Source organism: Hylobates moloch, unplaced genomic scaffold, assembly GCF_009828535.3.
Source record: "Hylobates moloch isolate HMO894 unplaced genomic scaffold, HMol_V3 SCAFFOLD_5, whole genome shotgun sequence".
In the NCBI taxonomy this organism is placed as follows: Eukaryota; Metazoa; Chordata; class Mammalia; order Primates; family Hylobatidae; genus Hylobates; species Hylobates moloch.
The window spans coordinates 146,258,590-146,270,689 of record NW_026652280.1 but is presented as its reverse complement, the minus strand read 5'-3'; positions in this window follow the sequence as shown (position 1 = coordinate 146,270,689).

Here is a 12,100-nt window from a genome sequence, read left to right as displayed (position 1 = left end):
GAACATCTTTTAATGGATATCACCACAATTATTGGACAAAGGTGAAAAAAATGATTATTGCAATTTATATAATTTTTAAAACTTTTCATGTAATTCCTGAAGCTAATTTAAGCATTCATAACATTCTTATGCAAAATGCTCTATGTTATGTATAAAGGTATTCCCTATAATATGATTAAGAACAACAAAAAATAAAGTATACTTTATACTTTGCTCAAGAAACTATGACCTCCTTTTTCATTTGTTAAATGCACAGTCTCATTTCTCCCTCAAAGGCTTTGCCTTTGTTGTTTCTTCCATTAATCTCTGCATGATGGTCTTTTTCTACATCCAAGTTTTAGGTCAGATGTCAACAAATAGTGGAAATTTATTATTTCTTTTTGGCTGCCCAATATTTGAACTTCCAATTTGGCCATACCTCATATGGCTCTTGATTGGTGACTGGGCTCCACTGCATACAATAGAGGGGAGGGAGAAGCAACACACATTCCTTCTCTTTGTTCCATGGGAACCAGTGTATGAGAACCACACTTAGGTTTCAGCAATCAGAGGCTGTCGCTTTAGACTTTTGAGTATGAAGAAGTTACACAAATCTGCAGGAATAGACAGAGACCATCTCTGTCAATGCCAGTGTTGGAATAGGAATGGAATCAAGCATTCAGTAGTAAAGCTACCAGCAGTGGCCTCCTAGCCACAGACAATCTTGTGGTGTGACCTGAGCAGTTCCCTGCTTTCTGGTCTTTTTTTGTTTTGACAGTCTCCAATGCTGGTTCTTCACAATACCCATTAACGTTGTTAGCTATCCAAATACATTTTATTCTCTAATAAAATTATCTATAGCTGATTGTTATTGCTGGGATTTTAGGATCCTCAAAGATGTGCATCTCTTCAGAGGTGCTACGTAGGCTCTTTTTCTTCTTTCTCTCTCTCCCCCTTTCCCTGCCCCCTCTGTCTCCCCTCCCCCTCCTCATTTTTCTTTCAGCCTTGTCCTCCTCTAAGGTTAATTCATTTATATAATTGCTTATGGTGAGTTTCTCCTCATTTGACTATCAGCAACACAATCTTCTCAATGAACATCAACTCCATGAGAGTGGAGAGCTCAACTGTTCTATTACCAATAATAAGCCACCAGCTCTGCTACATGAAAGCCTAGTCCACAGTAAGCTCCAAATAAATATTTACTGAGGAAGAGGATACTACTTGTAAACTATTTTGCAAATACATTTTATATATAAATGGTGAATAAATCATAATAAAATTATATGAAGAGAGGGATAAATGAAAAATATATAAACTTCCTCAATGGGAAGATGAACATTTTTAATTACCATTATATGAACTTATAAATTTAATTCACTTATAATTCAAAAATCAGAAAATTGGGAAATGGCAATTAAATTAATAAAAAAGAATAAAAATGAAAAGAAATTTTTATTTGACCTATTAGAATATACTATTAGTGATAATAATTAAACTATGTGCTCCTTGAAAATAATATATAAATAAAGGAATAGAATAAAAAGCTAAAGGAACCATATATATGTAAGAATTTTCATTTTCAATGAAAGAAAGATTCAAAATACTGGCCATATACTAAGCTGAAAATTAAGAAAAATAGATTCAATTATTTTAGATAGAAAGGTAATATAAAATTAAAAGCATAAAATAAAGAGAAGGATATATTAATTAATGTTAATCAGATCTCAGAAAATCTGAGTGTAGTTATATCATTACTAGTATCAATGAAAAAGCTTTCTAAATACAAAGGAGAAGAAAAATATAAAGTGGTTGGCAGATTTGACTAGCAAAGAAGAAAAGATATTGCATGTATAACAAACCAATAAAAATTAGAAATATAAGAAAACTTGGTGAAATAGTTGCAGAATATTTGACAGTCAAATAAAAGTGATAGTAGTATATACTGCTTGCTAATTAATAAGAAGTAATGAAATAATTTTATAATAGTCAATGCATAAAGACATAAAAGAAATTTACTACAGATAAATAGGAACATAGCCTCCCTACACATCAAAGAAATAAATGAGGCATTTTATATGCTATATTTGGTAAAGTTAAAAAAATCATATGATGACTTTAGATTGAAACATATCCAACTGCCATTTTTCTGTTAGTCAAAAAATCTTTTGAATACTGGCAACTTCATATGTTCCAAATCATACCCTACCATGCATTGTCAATTCCCTTTTCTGAAAGAAACTGAAAATAAAATAAAATACATATTTGGATCATTTTTTAATAATTATAAGGAAATATAAGAAATATATACATAATTTTGTACAATTATGCCCTTTTGTGTAATGTCATTACTAATATCAATGAAAATTAAAATGTAACAAAAACAATTAAAATATTTTCATAGAAAGAAATATAAAGTCACAAAATGATGACACACCTTAAGACACTATTCCATACTGAAGGGAAAAATTAATGATACTAACTGCAAAATATACAATTTTGCCTATATTGAAAGTAAAAAAAAATGTAGGTAGATATATGATGAAAGAATATTATAATAAGAATGTTAGGGAACAAGACAAAATATTAATGGAAGAAGTGGAACTTAAAATAAATATACATGCTAAAATTACTATGGCACATTAAACTGTGCTTAATATGTGTACTAGAGTTATAGGTTATTTATATTTTCTACTTGTTTGTATTTTCTACTTTCCAATGAATAAATATTACTTTTTTAATGAGAGCAAAAATGAACAGTATAAGGAACAATGATAATGCAAAACTGCCTAGACAGTTAAATATATAGTATTTAATCGTATGTGAATAAATCTTTTTCTTGAATTTTATTCAAGGAACTTTTAAATATGATTATCTTTGAGAAAGTGGATTGGAGGATATTCAAGGGTGGAAGTTGGAAAGGAGAAATTTTTATTTTTATACTATACTCTTTATTTTATACTATACTCTGTTTTATACTATACTCTAAATTTAATACAAAATCATGTACATGGCTTACTTTTACTTTGTTAATGTTATGCAAATTTCTGTTGTAGATTTTAAATACCATAAATGGTGATAATAAAAAAAGATAGTTAAACAACCTATCTTCGTGCTTTTTAAGTGGTTTGGATTGTGTGAAAATACTCCTTGATCTATCCCACTTTACAAAAGTTGTATCAATTGAGTTCAGATATTACAATGACTCATAATTTATTTCATTCACATTTTTATACATTCGTCAACCACAGACAAAATTGCTCACTCTTAATTTGATTCTTTACATGGCATGTTCTTAATTTTGTTATTCTGAAAAGTAATTGTCAATCGTGCAAAAATTTGACATAAGAATGGCTTTTAACCTGACAAAAAAAATGAAATTAATACAGCCAACTACCTCTTCAACTATGATTCACCCTTTATTGTCTCCAGAGACCTAGTTCATATTGTGGAGTGTGATGGAGGCAGGTTTTTCAAAGGTGAATGTACGAAAGTAGAAGGAATACCTGTCATTTTATAGCTATTCCAAGAAAAATATTAAAAATTGCCAATAATTGGACAAGACATTGTAGTGATATAGTTCAACAATAACTTGAATGTTAACTACATTAAATATAGTGGGCTTTGGACGGGCACGGTGGCTCACGCCTGTAATCCTAGCACTTTGGGAGGCCAAGACGGGCGGGTCACGAGGTCAGGAGATCGAGACCACCCTGGCTAACACAGTGAAACGCTGTCTCTACTAAAAATACAAAAAATTAGCCGAGCGTGATGGCGGATGCTTGTAGTCCCAGCTACTCAGGAGACTGAGGCAGGAGAATGGCGTGAACCTGGGAGGCGGAGCTTGCAGTGAGCAGAGATTGCGCCACTGCACTCCAGCTGGGTGACAGAGTGAGACTCCTTCTCAAAAAAAAAAAAAAAAAAAATATATATATATATATATATATATGGCGGGCTTCTTTGATCATCTTTCATCTTGTTTTCTTACCTCATTTTCTCCTTCCCTTATATTCTTCCTTATCTCTTTGTTTCTTCTTTTGCTTCTATTCTTGTCCTTTCTCTCCCTCTCCCTCCATCTTATTCCTCCTCCTTTGCTTCAGTCTCCTCTTCCTTCTCTTCCTTCAGTGTTATCTATGGCTATAGGTATCTAATTATGATGTGCTAGAAGTTTTATGTTTTAAAATAGCTTTTACTGTTAATATTGTTTGCTAGAGTAGTAAAATTAAATAAATGCTTGATGGGGAAACCAATTATTACTGCAGTATCTTATCAATGTCCACTTTTTTATTATTAGATATGCATACATACATAAAAGGGGGAAGAAACCTCCTCCTTACAATATAATGCCAAATAATAAATATTGAATGAACGATGGGATTTGAAAATTATCAATGGAAACTAAAACTAGTAAGTGAATGTTTGATTAGAAACAGATTATTTATATAGCCTCCAAGTACTTCCCCACAAATTATGTATCAATTACAAAGAGAAAAATATTAATTCCATAGTGGAGAAATCTAGCCATTGCCACCTTAACAAAAGTTGTATCAATTGAGTTCTCTGATCACTAAGTGATCAAAATTGTCACCTCCAAAACAGATACAAATCAACATCATGTCACCCCTGAAATAATGCTCTGAGAAAAGTACATTCCCACTTCTGAAATATCCCTGTTAAAAATATGTAACCTGAATGTATTTATGAAGAAACATCACACAAACCCTAAATAAGGGGATTCTATAGATAAAAGGGTTACCCTATTTTAAAACGTCAACGTCAAGGAAGATAAAGAAATGCTAAGGAATCATTTCAGAATGAAAGAAATAAAATGGACATGAAAATACAATGCAATGTCTTATCCTGGATTGAATTGTGGAAACAAAAATATCTATAAAAGAATATTATTATAATTGTACAAGCTGAATATGAACTGTGGATTAGATAAATGTATTTTATCAATGTCAAATCTCCTGGTTGTGATCATGGTATTGTGGTATGTAAAACAATGTAAAATGCATAGTTCTTTTTATTATTTTTACAACATTTCTGTAAATTTTATATTGTAATATAATAAAAATTATTCCCAAATGGCATTTTATAGACTTGTCTTTCTAAGAAAAATGATGAATAAACCCCAAAATTACTTTCTTTCAGTATCAGAAAATATTTGCTTTTAAGTTGGGAATGTCTTATACAGATATTGCCTTTAAAAGTAACAACCACAAGTTTTTAAAAACACACAAATAAAAATAAATTTTCTTTTTTTAATTCTAAAAATTTAGTTGAGGTCTTTAATAAGTCAAATCTCAGAAAATCACACTTTCATGATTATGATATGACCCCTTCCCAAATAAATTTTATAACAAACAGGATGTAATTTTAGTAAAACTTTAAATTTGAGCAGAAGGGCATAACACTTTAAGTTCTCTAATTTGATTTTTTAAAATAAATGTATTCATAAAAGCAACCCCAGGGCAATTGTTATAGTTTATAGGAGTCTAAAATTAAAATTGCATTAATTATGTAATTACAAATTTTATTTATTATCATCCTTGGATGTTTTTCCTTCAAAGACATAGGTTGGAATTTCAAGACAAACACTTTTAAAAGTAGTTATTTAGCTTAAATTTAAAGACAATTTTTTTTCTAGAATAGTAAAAAAAAGTTTATTTAAACTTTTTAATTTCAAAGTTTGTAGCTAAAAAAATAAATTTTTTATGGGTGATTTTGAGCTATAAAAAGCATTGCTTTCTAATTTAAGCACTAAGAGGAGTCTCATTTTCCCAGAGGTAGCCAAAGTTATTTAAGGTTTTTTATACTCATCACTGAAGCCAAAGGAGTCTCTCTACATGAAGGAAGTGGATAAGAAAAGGTATCTGTTTTATGAAAGAAAAGGAAAACACAGATTTAGCCCATAGAGAAAGCTTGTGGGAAAAGACCCGAAGTTAAATTGTTAAATAGAATAAAATGGATTTCCGTAATAGCTTTTGGAGAAGAAAATCAAACTTACTATTTTTTTAAGTCATTAGCTACTAGAGATGAAGTCTTCATATTATCTTAACCATTGCATTAATGCTTTTTTTACATACAGTTTTGTCTAACTAATCAAAATAGAGAAATATGAGGTTAAACATGTAGGTTTTTATCAGGGCCAGCTTCTTGGGTATATGTACCTTTTGCAGTTACACAAGGCATTACTCTTAGAAGGGCCCCGAGCTTGGTTTAGAACTCTGATCTTCCTGTATGGAACTTCTTAATATTTTATAATAAGGAGGACATGCACTTGTATTCTGCACTGTGTTGCACACATTGTGTAGCTGATTTGAATTCCTATCCTTTTAGCCTTTATATCATCATCAACTGTGCCTCAAAATTTCAGTCTCAGTCTGGTAAACAGATTTAGTTTATTTCAAATAGGTAATTTGTCTACGTGAAATTGTTGATGAGTTTTTCACATTTAACTTTACAATTTTGCCTGTAAACATTTTGAAATTTATTTTCCCCTTAGATTTTGGTATATGTTTGTTTGTTTCTTCTAATCTTGTGCCTTCTAATGGCAGAAAAGTAGCTTTCTAGAAAACTAAAAACAAAATATCTGAGAGCAAAGAAACCAGATGTGACCCTGACAGTGGAGTTGTTTGCTTTAAAGAAGGAAACATGTCTAAAAGAGAGTACTCGGAATCAAAAATACCCACCACAGGAACTGTAACCCAATAAAATACCACTGAACCTACCTGAAACTTCATAGCACTTCAAATACTTAAGGATAATCTGGGCTGTGGGAACACAGGACAGTACTGGAGAACTACAGTGATTCCCTTAACCCTAGAGGAGAGATTTCTTAATTCTTATAATGTGGTGCAAATGCTCATGTGGAGACATTTATAGGGATTGAATTTAACATCGTTGAGTTGGTTTGTGGTACTGCTGATGTTATTAATCTTAGTCTAGCTCTCAATAATAGTCAGGGGCTTTAAAGGGGCCACCATGTCTCTATAATCATTGTCTGTTTTTAATATAAACTTTCTACGTCATTAGAGGATACTATTGTCCAAGGGGATAGTAAATGTCTGTGGAACTTAAAAATTATTACAAGTAAGTTCAAATTATCAGGCAAATGTAGCTTTGTTAATAGTATCCAATTAAAGCAAATATATTAGGTTTTGCTGTTAATATAAAGTAAAATGGAAACTGGAATAAATGAAGGACACAGATAATACATTTTTAAGATAAACTTTTCTGTGACTGTATGTAGTTGGTTTGTATATATATACAATGGTGTGCATATATGAAATTGCTTTTTACATTTAAAAAAGCCTTCCAATGGTTTATCTATTATGGCTAAGATGGAAGATAGATGTTATAACTATCTATAAATAGTTATAACATAACAATTATGGAATGTATGCATAAAATATGCATATCTTTGTAATGTGTTGACCTTGGAATTTAAATTCTACAAATATTTTATACATTCTTTTGTAACAAAAGATATTATGTTTTATAACATAAAATCTGCTCAAAAGGTTTATATAACTTTGAAAATTACAAGATTTCTGCTTTTTGCATTTTATAAGAACTATATTATATAAAAGAGTTTTAACAGAAGATTGAGTTTGTTCCTAATGTACAATCACAATTAATTTGCCTTTGTAGGAAAATGTGAGTTGAGGAAGATTCTTTTCTAAAAAGATAAGCTTTTAATGTCCTCTCCAACTGACTAAAAGTAGTACAGTAACTATGAATACTTAATAGTTGTTTAAAAATAAACAGAAAGAACAGGGTATCTGTGTATCTTCTTCCCTAGCCATTATTGATACTTAACAACCAAGACCATTTTAGTGCTAAAAAAAATGTTGTTTGGTATTGCATGTAGCAAGATTGAATTTGGATTACTGATTATTTTCGTTATCCATTTGCTATTTAAATATTATTCTGTACTTTTCACCCTCCTAACATGGAAGCTGATTCTTTTGCAGGGTATGCAGACAGCAAGGTTAAATCTATCAAAGAAAACAAATTTAATGTATAGGTATATCTATCTTATTGCATATGTAACTTTGTATTGAAAAAATGCAGAATTTTTAAAAGATTCCAGAAGCAATAAATATTTCTTTTAAACGTATAAGATGTTAGCATGTTAAAAAAGATAAAAAAACTATGAATCAATTTCTCCTGACTAGAAACTTGATTTGTCACATTTCCCATAAGAAAGTAACCCCTTACAAGGCCCACTTACCCCTAGCTCCAATGGAGATATCATATTTCTAGCATAATTTGTAATCTCCTAAGAGATATGAGAAGAAGAATTAGTCTCCAAAATCATATGGAGCTAATACATTTGGTCACATATAAGTTATTCATTTTGTAGTTTACATGGTTAGACAGCTTGTAAAAAAGTGTTAACATAATTGTCATTTGTAATTATGTGGGACAGCATGAACTCAAAAACTTCAAACTCACTTTATGGTATCAACATCGCCAAAACAGTGATGAAGAGGACGTCTTTCACAGCCAGACACTGCCCCATCAATCAGCTTGCAGTCAGGAGAAAAATTGACTTTGTCATGATATGTTTCCTAAAGAAAAAGTAATAAATTTTATACAAATGGCAAGCCTGCAGTGTGGCTAATTTATTCATTATCCACCCTAGAAAAATAATTAAGTCATGCTTTCTTTCCCGGTGCTTCATTACAGTTTAGCACACCCTCCTCCCCAACCTTTTTTTGGAGCCATCAGTAAGAATGCTTATTAAAATAAATTAGCTGCAAAACTTTTAACTCTGTCTTGTAGAAAAACTAATCCACTTTTCTAGTGGAAGCAACATTGATTAAATAAACCCAGCTCCATGCAGAGCAGATTAATTCCTTTAGCCACAGTTTCCAACCTTAAATGATGTTGTATCTATATTAGTTTGAACAGTGTGTAATAAGCTGTAAATTTATAATTGGTATTAACCTATTTTAATGTGTCTTTCTTTGTCTCTAATGGGTACATTCCTGATTTAAAAAAAGGATAGGTGTGAATTTATGTATTTGTTGTTTAATTCATGTATTATTTATTTAATGAACTCAAGTTTTACACAGTCTATATTGATTAAACTTCACACAAAAGGACTTCACGGACTTTCTTTTGTAGATCATGTCTAAATCAAACTTTCTCAGAAAAAGTCGAATAGATGACATTTACAGATTTTGAGCAAAATGATAGATGCATGATTTAAAAAAAAAAAAACCCTGATATTCTTTAGTTGCACATGTTGATTGCATTAATATCTATCTAAAAATATATTTCTACCTTCTCATAATTTTAAAAGAGCAATATGATAGATTATTTGCATACATGGCTGCTTGAAATCCCTTTTATACATGCAGGTGACTCTTTCCAGTAAGACATGAAATGCGTTGCCCAATAGTTATTTAGAAAAAACAAAAAACAAAACTCTATTTTTCAAAAAAACTATCTGAATTTGGGTTTGCCCTGTAATTTTCTTGAACCAGTAGAATGAGACAGAAGTGACTCTGTGTAATTTCCAGGCCAAAGAAGCTTTCATTTTCTTGGCATCTCCATGTGAAGAAGCTCAGGCTAGCCTTCTGAATGACTTAGTCCCAGTTCTGTACACATGGTGAGAGAAGTTCCAAGTGGAAGCCTCCGGCCATGCAGTTCACTGCAGCTGAGGGGAAGCTCACCTGGGAGGGAAGCCACCCTGCATCTTCCAGCCCCAGCTGAGTTCCCAGGTGAAGGAGGTTGTGTATGTGATCCTGACCAACACAGTCTGGGACAGAGGAGCCTAGCAGAACCTAGTGCAGTGGCGCGATCTCGGCTCGCTGCAAGCTCCGCCTCCCGGGTTCACGCAATTCTCCTGCCTCAGCCTCCCGAGCAGCTGGGACTACAGGCGCCCGCCACCACGCCCGGCTAATTTTTTTTGTATTTTTAGTAGATACGGGGTTTCACCGTGTTAGCCAGGATGGTCTGGATCTCCTGACCTCGTGATCCACCCACTTCAGCCTCCCAAAGTGCTGGGATTACAAGCATGAGCCACCGCACCCGGCCCATCTCTGCTTTTTATGTCACTAATTTGGGGGTAATTTGTTATGAAACAATAGATAAATAATAATGGTGATTTCTTGATTAAAATATTTTAAAAAAAGAAGAAATACATTATTTTGCTATTACTAATATTCTAGAATTAAACTGCATTTAAGACTTCTACTTGCTAAAATTATTTATTTATTTTGAGACAGAGTCTCACTCTGTCACCCAGGCTGGAGTGCAGTGGTGAGGTCTCTGCTCACTGCAACCTCTGCCTCCCAGGTTGAAGCGATTCTTCTGCCTCAGCCTCCTGAGGAGCTGGGACTGCAGGAGCACACTACCACGCCTGGCTAATTTTTGTGTTTTTAGTAAAGACAGAGTTTCACCACATTGGCCAGGCTGGTCTCGAACTCCTGACCTCGTGATCTGCCCACCTCAGCCTCCCAAAGTGCTGGGATTACAGGCATGAGCCACTGCGCCTGGCCTCTACTTGCTAAAATTATTAATTCTCCCTCTTTCTCTTCCTTCAACACCCCTCTTTAGATACTAACTGCGTGGTCATTTCTGAATTTCACCAATCAGCTTTCTAATTAATTTAATAGCAAGATTTCATACAATTTCTATTTTCAAAGTATAAAAATATTATTGGTTATAGTTCTAAGTTCATTGAATTGGGCTCGTAGGGATCTTTTGAGGAGAAATGTGTTTCACAGTAAGGATTATTTGACCATGGAAAACCACATATGTGCATTTGTTAAGACATACAAGCAATTCAAGTTGTATATGCACAAAGCCATTGTTTACTTTGGAGCAATGCATCTTATTTGCAGTTTTAACCATTGTGCCTTTCTACTTAAAACTTTGTATTAGCTTGATGTGTATTTGCGACAAGACTGCCCTCCAGGTATGGCATGTAAGGGCCCTCTTTAATGTGATCCCAGCACACCTCTCTAGTCTCGTCTCTTTCCACTCCCCATGTTATATTCTCTCAGTTCTGATCCAGGTAGACTTGTCACACGTGTGTGTTTCTTTTCTTTTGCTGAATTTCTACTCTTTGGCATGCCTCTTCTTTCCTTCTTTATCCTCCTTTTACTCATGTTTCAGGACTCGTTGCCGGCATCGTCTCCTCCCTGACATCAATGCACTCCCCTGATCTGGCTCTCCTTTTGTGTATGGAAAGTATTAAATGTACATCACTACCATAGTACTTATGGCAGAGTATTCAAATTATGTGCTTACTTGCCAGCCTTTCTTATTTTCACAAGAAAAAGTAAATTAAAAAATGCGGAAACACAGGTGTTATGGTTTAAATGCATCTCCCCAAAAGGCATGTGTTGGAAACTTACTCCTCAATGCAACGATGTTAAGAGGTAGAACCCTTAAGAGATTATTAGGCCATAAGGACTCTGCCCTCATTAATAGATTAAGGCCAATATTGCAAGAGTGGTTTTATAATTGTGGGAGCAGTTTCCTTATAAAAGCACTAGTTTAGCGGCCTTTTCTCTTGCCCTCTCTTTGCCCTTCTGCTACAGGATGACATGGAAAGAAGTCCCTCACAAGATTCTGGTCTCTTGATAGTGGACTTCCCAGCTTCTAGAATTGTGAGCCAATAAATGTCTGTTTACTATACATTACCCAGTCTGTGGTATTCTCACAGGACAAAACAAACTACAACAGCAGCCTAAGATGGTTCTATGACCATGTGACAGTAGTCGGATAATAAATTTCTCTAAAGGACAGGTTATCTAATAATTATAATAATTTTCTCTGAATGTTCTAGTGGATTTTAAGTAGCATAACTATAGTGTTAATGCCATAAACTTGGCAAATTTTAATTCCTAGTCAACTCATTCATTAATGAGTCAGTTTAAATATTAAGTGCTGCTGACACAGTTATTTAGAAAAATAAAAATGCTTCTCTATTTTCCAAAATTATGGATTGAGATACATGTGATCTCTTTGATGTCCCAGTTTACATTTGTAATGAATTATTGAGAGTTGTTCATTGGAAAACAGAAGCTACTGAAAAACTGATTTCTAAAGATCCAACTATTGAATATTTACTATCCTTTACTATCCTAAATAGCCATTT